The following is a 7,244-nucleotide window of genomic DNA, read 5'->3' on the forward strand; positions in this document are numbered from 1 at the left end:
TGAAGGACATTCAAAGTTCTTCTTTGGACATTAGCTGCCTTTTGTGTCGTTCTGTGTCAAGATCATCCAATACTGCTTCAATAATGTTGAGGTTCCCACTCTTGGGAGGCCAGTCCACGATTTAAAGCAGTGGTTCCCAAACTTTTTTTGCCAGGCCCCCCTTTGTTTTACATGAAAAATGGTCGCCCCCCCCCCCCCCCCCCCCCCCAAAACACATCCTTTAACCACACACACCCATATTTTGCTCCATTGCGGTTTATTTCACACCTCAAACATTTAGTAAGCAATTAACTAAATACAAGTAATCTGCAATAAATTACAGGTAGTAGGAAAATAAACTACTAACTCTTTTACGCTACGTCCACACCTACACGGGTGTTTTTGAAAACGCAGCTGTTTCTATGTGTTTGGACCTTTCGTCCGCACGTAAACGGCGTTTCGAATCACCGAAAACTGAGATTTTTTAAAACTCCTTTTTTGCGTTTACGTGTGGACGAGGAATACAGAGTTGGTCACGCAACGTCAAAGGTATGTGCCTTTTTTTCACGTCACGCTGTGCGCCACGTTATTGTTTACATGAGATGAATTGCAGAATGGCAGATTAACAGTATTTTGTCTCTATCTGCAGGTTTACACATACACACACGCAGTTAATGTCCCTCTATTTACAAAGGCAGAGGCATGACGGTGTGATTATTTTACATGTAGTTGTTTTTTTCCTGTGTAATAATATTCAACATTGCTATCAATACATTTTTCAAAAAATGTCTCTCTGTGCAAAATGGGTTTAAAAACATAAACAACTGTGGGATACTGTTTGTCCGTGATTTAGACAGTGGGAACAAATCGTGGCAGGATCAGCCTGATGTTATTTGTATCCCGCTGTAACTTTACTGTATAAATACCTAACATCTCCAAAATGTCAGGAGTAGTTAGTTATTGTAACAAGTGTTTGTGAACTAAAAATCAAGAATGTGGGATACTGTTTGTCCGTGATTTGAAGAACCCAGCCCGTGCTCCTGAAGAAGGGAAAACCAATTATACAGGAGAGACCTACCTCGGCACTTGTGCAGTTGAAGCCAAAGGGAAGATATGCTTCACCATATTTTCTAGTCTTTGGCTCAGAATTAAGTTGGTTTGGAAACATATTCAGCGATGCTTCATCTACTGCTTTGCATTTGTGTGGGCGCCCCGTCAAAAACCTGTCCATTATGCTACCAGTGTCCAAGCGTTTTTTGTTTTTTTTTTGTTTTTTGTTTTTTCCTTTTCATACCCCCCCCACGCGCAATGGCTCTGCGTCCCCCCTTGGAAGGTCTTTGGGAAGGTCTGATTCAAAGTGTTCCAGTATGTGTTTTTCTATCCAGGCAGGACTACCAAATATCACAGCATGTCACATGATGACATGCCGGTCATCATGTGTATGTCACACTTTGCCTCTCCAAAGCATGAAATGGACATGCATGCAGAAGTTGCAGTAGCAGCAGGGGGAGATTATATATTTAAAGCAAAGAAGCTTCTAGTGACTAAAGGTGTGAAGTACATTGCAGGGTCCTTCTGTGCCCGTAACAGTTAAGCTAGGTGGCTAATATGCATTTACATGTAAGCAGTGTTGGGCAAGTTACTTTGAAAAAGTAATTAATTATACTTACTAGTTACTTCTTCAAAAAAGTAACTGAGTTAGTAACTGAGTTACAAGATTCTAAAAGTAATCAATTACTTGAACTATTGCATTACTTTTAAAAAAAATGTTTAACCATGGTGTCCAGGTTATAATTGGCCATTTTTAACTACTTTTGAGTTTCTCTCTACATTTCACTTTTAATAACTATTTACTTTGCCTTGTTTGGTATCATCCTTTTCAGCACAACTTCACATGTCTGAATTTACAGTTATGTTTTCATTTTGACATACTGTATTAACACAATTGATCTAAAGTCAGACACAAAACATAAAATCAGAGTAGAAAAAGTTCTATTTTTTACTGTAACAACCACAAACATGTTTATTGAATCATATTTCATAACTTTAAATGCAAATATAAATTGTCAATTTTAAAATCATATGCACAGGTTTTGCAGCCGTTTACCTTTTACCCCTTTTTTAATGACCATTTCAAACTATTTACATAACAATCAGCTGTTCTGCATTCAATAAGATGGCGCACAAATTATTTGTGCCACTCCAAATATTTCTGTCCACTATAAAGGAGAACATCACAGCCCGATACCTGCAGGTCTGACAGCAGCAACTCCTTTTTCTACCTGGAGACAGCAGTCGCCTCATTGTTCTGACACACAACACAAAACTATCCACAACACTACACACTAACTACACAAGACAACACGTTAACTACACACTCCAAACACGCTAAACATCACAAATCTCTCACATCTCAAAACTCGCTCTCTCTCTTTTTCTGCTCTCCCTCTCTCCCTGTCACTCCTAAAACTTCCCCCTCTTCCTAAACAACCAAATGTCATGTTGCCATATCATTTTTTTGATTGGTCGACCTGGTGCATTTTTCCACCAACACGAAAGGGCTGTTTTTTTTGTTGTTGTTTTTTTGGTCATAAGCAGAGAGTGCTTGCTAGCTCTGTCCTTAGACATGACGAAATTATTGATGAAAAAACGCTGTATATATTGTTTATCATGACTCTGGGTTTACGTGGCCTATCGACACAATTTAAAAACTGGTATCTATCACCTTGTTGCTTTGTCATTGTAAGGAAGAGGACTCCCTTACTGCATTTATTTATATTGTATTGTCTGTATAGCACTTTAGAGCACACCTTTCACTTTATTAAAAGCACCTTATCAAGCACTTTATGAGCATTGCACTTTAAGCATGGATTTGCACACAAGCAGTTTAAATATTTATTGTCTATTTATTGGGAATTTTAAAATCAGTTGGTGGCCTTGTTTCAGATCCTGCACAGCTGCTCCTCATCAAGGAATGTGGTGGTTGTCTGTCAGGAGAGAAGAATGGTGATTGTGATTAAGGTTTACCAATAAGGAAAACAAAGGCAAATGTGTGTGTGAAATCTAGGGATAAAAGTGTTGCAAATAGGTGTTTGTAAGTTAATGATTACTCACCTTTCTTGCCTGTGTCCTCTTCAAGGTGTTTGGGCAAATGTTTCCCCGGGGGTCCAGACACCATTTAAAGGTTCCGGGAGAGACCATGGGTAAAGAGTGTGGTGAATCTTTTTGTGCTTGGGTTTCTGGGTTTTTATAATATTGGGTTTGGTGTAACATTAAAGTGTGAAGTATTTATTAATATGTAAATGTGAAAATGTATTTATTCTTATTGATATATTGTATACTGTGGTGGAAGGTTGGGATTTAAGAATTTACCTGAGAGTGGAATAATGGTTGAGTCTGTGACAGCTGAACATATTTAAGGCTGCCAGTTGTCATTAGAGGGTGGATTTTTTTTGTGCTGTGAAGAGGCTCGACAATTGTTGTAAGGAGAGCCATATAGCGAATAAATACTTTGTTCCACTACACTTGCCTTGGTCTGTCTCACTGTGTGTCCAGCCGCTAAGGGCTGCCCTGTTACAGTCATCTTAAAGTCGTCATGTGATTGGCTTACCACGACTACTTTATTCTTCCACAGTCAAACAGCAGCATTCATGTGATTGTTTTGCCCTCTAGCTCCAGGTTTTGTGCCAAAAAGTGATTTAAGCAGCTGCTTAAAGCTACTTCTGTGCAACTGATATAAGATGGTTTGTATGGTTGCATTTAGATAGTGAGGGTTGGATTGATTTGTATAGTTTTTTAGTAAGACAGATAAGAAACTCTTTTTTTATAATTTTGGGTCATTTATTGGATCAAAAACAACTTACTAATAAGAAGCTACGTTGTACACTGCCTCTTGAATTCGAAATTAAATCATTACCGCGCTGAAATCTCACATATGTCACATTTTCGGTCGGAAACTGTGATTAGCATTTAACTGGAGGTACCTATAAAAAATAATGAATGAACATAACATTCAGATCTGAAATGAATTTTCTCTCCAGCCATGGCATGAATCCAATTAGAGCATACAGAATTATGCATCTGGGAAGAGACAGCTGTTATTGTAATCATTATCTTTACCACTGTCATCAACACGTCATCATTACGCTCATCATTAACTCCATCATCATGTGCATAAGAAGGAAAGGAATTAAAACCCATGTGCTTACCCCCACATAAAGAGCCCCTTTTTAGAATATCAGACTAATGCGACGCCGCGCATCACGTGGTAAATTTCTATCAATTAATCTGATTAGCGCTATCTTCCAGTCAAGGTAACCTTTACAACAAAGAACATGTTTGACCGGGACATTGTTTATTTGGAAGTGACAGGTACTGATGTTGCAACCAGGCTAAAATTAAACACTGGTAACGCCTTTTCCTCACTTGCGAAGCAAAAGCATATTATGTAAATTTAACCACCGCTGTTTGCATATGCGAGTGCATTTGTGATGAACATCAGCGGTTTAGCAAGGTAAGGAGCGAACCAGTCAAAGTAAATGGAAAACACTACATAATTGCTGTATAATTTTACTGCTACACACACTTTTAAGTCAAAAGTGTGCATGTTTTGTCCTCGTCCAAGAATGGTTTCTTTTCTTGACCTTTTCAATAATGCAATCCCATCTCCGACTGATAAGAGACACGCCTGCTGCATTTAGGCAAAATTAACGCCCGAGACCGACAATCAAGCATGTCACAGTGTTTAGAAAAACTGTATTGGTTGGCAGCAATTCTCCAGACAGGTGCAGCAGGCATCTCTTTTTAATTTGCTACATGCTCAGTATTCAGCGGCATGGATCAAAGGGACACTTAATTTTCCTCCCCTCTCCCCATTATGTGCACTGAGGAATGAGGTAGACCCTCGCGGGAGCAGATTTGATTACGGTTTATCATTACTGTCACTCTCCATGGTGACAGAGGGGCTGATCCCAGGCCTCCAAGACGCGACCAAACAGATTAGTAAAAGGACCCTTGTTTTCTGCTTTAATTTTATGCATCACCTAGACTCTGAAGTCTTGTTAAATTTTAATTGTTAAGCGATTGTAAAGCCTATTTCTGAGCAGCTACAGTTGCATTTTCATACCCTGCATGGATGCAAATACATAGAAACCGCTTCAAACATTAGAATGGACACTTAAAATGAATGAAAATGATTTTAAGTAAAAACAGAGGCAAAGCATGCTTATAACCAAAATACTGTGAACAGCTGCAGATGTTGAGCTATGCTGATGCCTTGGCTGTTCGATGCAGGGCCAAACTGTGGGCCTAATTATCTCCCATCCGAGTTCACCGTTTTCTCTGCATCTCGTCCTTTCTGCTACATTCCCATCTCTTACTTTAACATCCGCCCCAACTCCCGCACAATTGTAAATATTTCCTAAATACACACTAGAATAGTATTCATTTCCAATTAGAGATACTATACTTTCATCCCTCAAGTGAAACTGGTAGATTTTTATCCGATTTGCTTCCCCCTCTAACTTTTTTTTCCCTCCCTCTCTTCGTGTGATATTTTCCTGTGTCTACATTAGCATAAGTGCAGCAGTGATCTGCTTCAGGTTGACGGTTTTTAATAGGGCGGCATTTCCATTTCACAGAGGACACATGTGGTGGTGGGATGTCGAGGAGGGCCCGTGAGGCGGGGTGGTGGGCGGGGGGGGGGGGTGGGGCAGTGGAGGGTGGAGGTAACGAGTGAGGGGAAGCTGTACAAAGAGAATGGTAGAGACACTCTGCAACCAGTCCTGTCACGCTTAATAATGCAGCAGGGATAGGGAAGGAGCAGTCATTTTCAGCCCTAAATGGCAGACGTCGGTAGCATGCCCCTGGATGCGGCAGAGCCTAATTATAAGAGAAAGTCTCCTCTCCAGTCCATGGTCATATGAACGCCAAATCGGAACCACAGGAGACTCTACAACGCCTCTAGGGTGCTCTCGAAGGCCTCCGGGGAGCACAGGTGACACAGAGTCGCAGAGCCTGAGGGGACAGTGGCGCAGACCCTCGTGGCAGGGACTTGTCATGGATGTCAGGAGGACTTGACCCAGTTGCTGGGTTGAGTGCTGGCAGCTGTCTCGTCAGCAAAGCATCTGTCAGTCTTGGCTTGCAAACTCACGGTGCAACAAAAAGCACAGGAAACGGTGTACAATTTGAGGACAAAAGGCACACATTAACCTGAGTTTTGCAGGCAGCATGTGAGCATTTGCTACATGTGCCTGTGCAGATAAGAATAGCACTCCAAATGGCTTTATAAACGCAGACTAATATTGTGTCACCAATGGACTGTGCAGTTTAAATCTCTGTGAAGAAGCAATCTCCACATCACAGACACAACACTCCATTTTTTTTATTTTTTTTACTGAAATCTCCTTACACTCTAAGCTTTTCACACTTTCGTATGTTTGAAAATGCTTCTGAAACAAATCGATTTTGACAACAGTCCTGCCATCTCCGAGAGTTAAACAAAGGTCAGCTTGTCAAGAGGAGACATTTCAGATGGCTGATGCTATTTGGCACACTCTGATTAACTAATCAGGCCGGCTCTATATAGGATTATGCAATTAATAAAAAAAAGTAAAGGTCACAGAGAAAACATATTTGATCTTATAAATCTTATTTAAGCTTATCTTAGCTTCAATTTTTCACATTAATACCATAATCCGGTGGGGCTTCTATGAAGAATGGTGGAGGAAAGAAAGGCTGCACTATCTTTGTCAAAGGCGGTGTAATGTGTGTTAAATACTTGTTTGAATACAATTAACATATAGAAATATACCAGATATGATGGCATTACATTGCTAAACTCGATCTGAAATATGCAACACCGCTGTTTTTGACTCTGATGACGAACAGTGATAAATAAACAATTATTGAAGTGGGAACAATAACTACACAAAACCAGGTATTTCATAGTTTCTGATGGTGTCAGGTGTTGAAGCCGAAGCAGCGGTCAGGTGGTAGAGGTTATCTCCAGGGGTCGAAGTCGGCTTTATCAAGTAGCTGAGTCGTGGTGTTACAGTGTAATGGTGCATTCGGGGGAAATGGCTCACTTACAACAAAGTCATGTAGTAATTTGAAATGTGACTTCCAGCAGATTTTTTCTGTGTGTGGAAAGGCTGTGATTAGCTGACCTGTGCTGCTGGTTCTGATGTGGGTGGATTTATCCAAATATATGCTACATTAAACTCAACATTCCTCTGAGATTTTGCTCTATATTGACATGATAGCGT

General features: G+C 40.3%; 1 long non-coding RNA gene across 1 annotated transcript; it reads right to left on the minus strand.

Annotated features, from left to right (window-relative positions):
- Positions 1–2,865: 2,865 nt before the first annotated feature.
- Positions 2,866–3,229, minus strand: LOC145430949 (uncharacterized). The gene is made up of 2 exons (XR_013911300.1): positions 3,094–3,229; positions 2,866–2,966 (listed from the first exon to the last, which is right to left on the minus strand). It is a non-coding gene; the product is annotated as an uncharacterized LOC145430949 (long non-coding RNA).
- Between the last annotated feature and the right edge of the window lie 4,015 nt (positions 3,230–7,244).

The sequence above is a fragment of the Astatotilapia calliptera genome, chromosome 9, assembly GCF_964374335.1.
Source record: "Astatotilapia calliptera chromosome 9, fAstCal68.1, whole genome shotgun sequence".
Taxonomy (NCBI): domain Eukaryota; kingdom Metazoa; phylum Chordata; class Actinopteri; order Cichliformes; family Cichlidae; genus Astatotilapia; species Astatotilapia calliptera.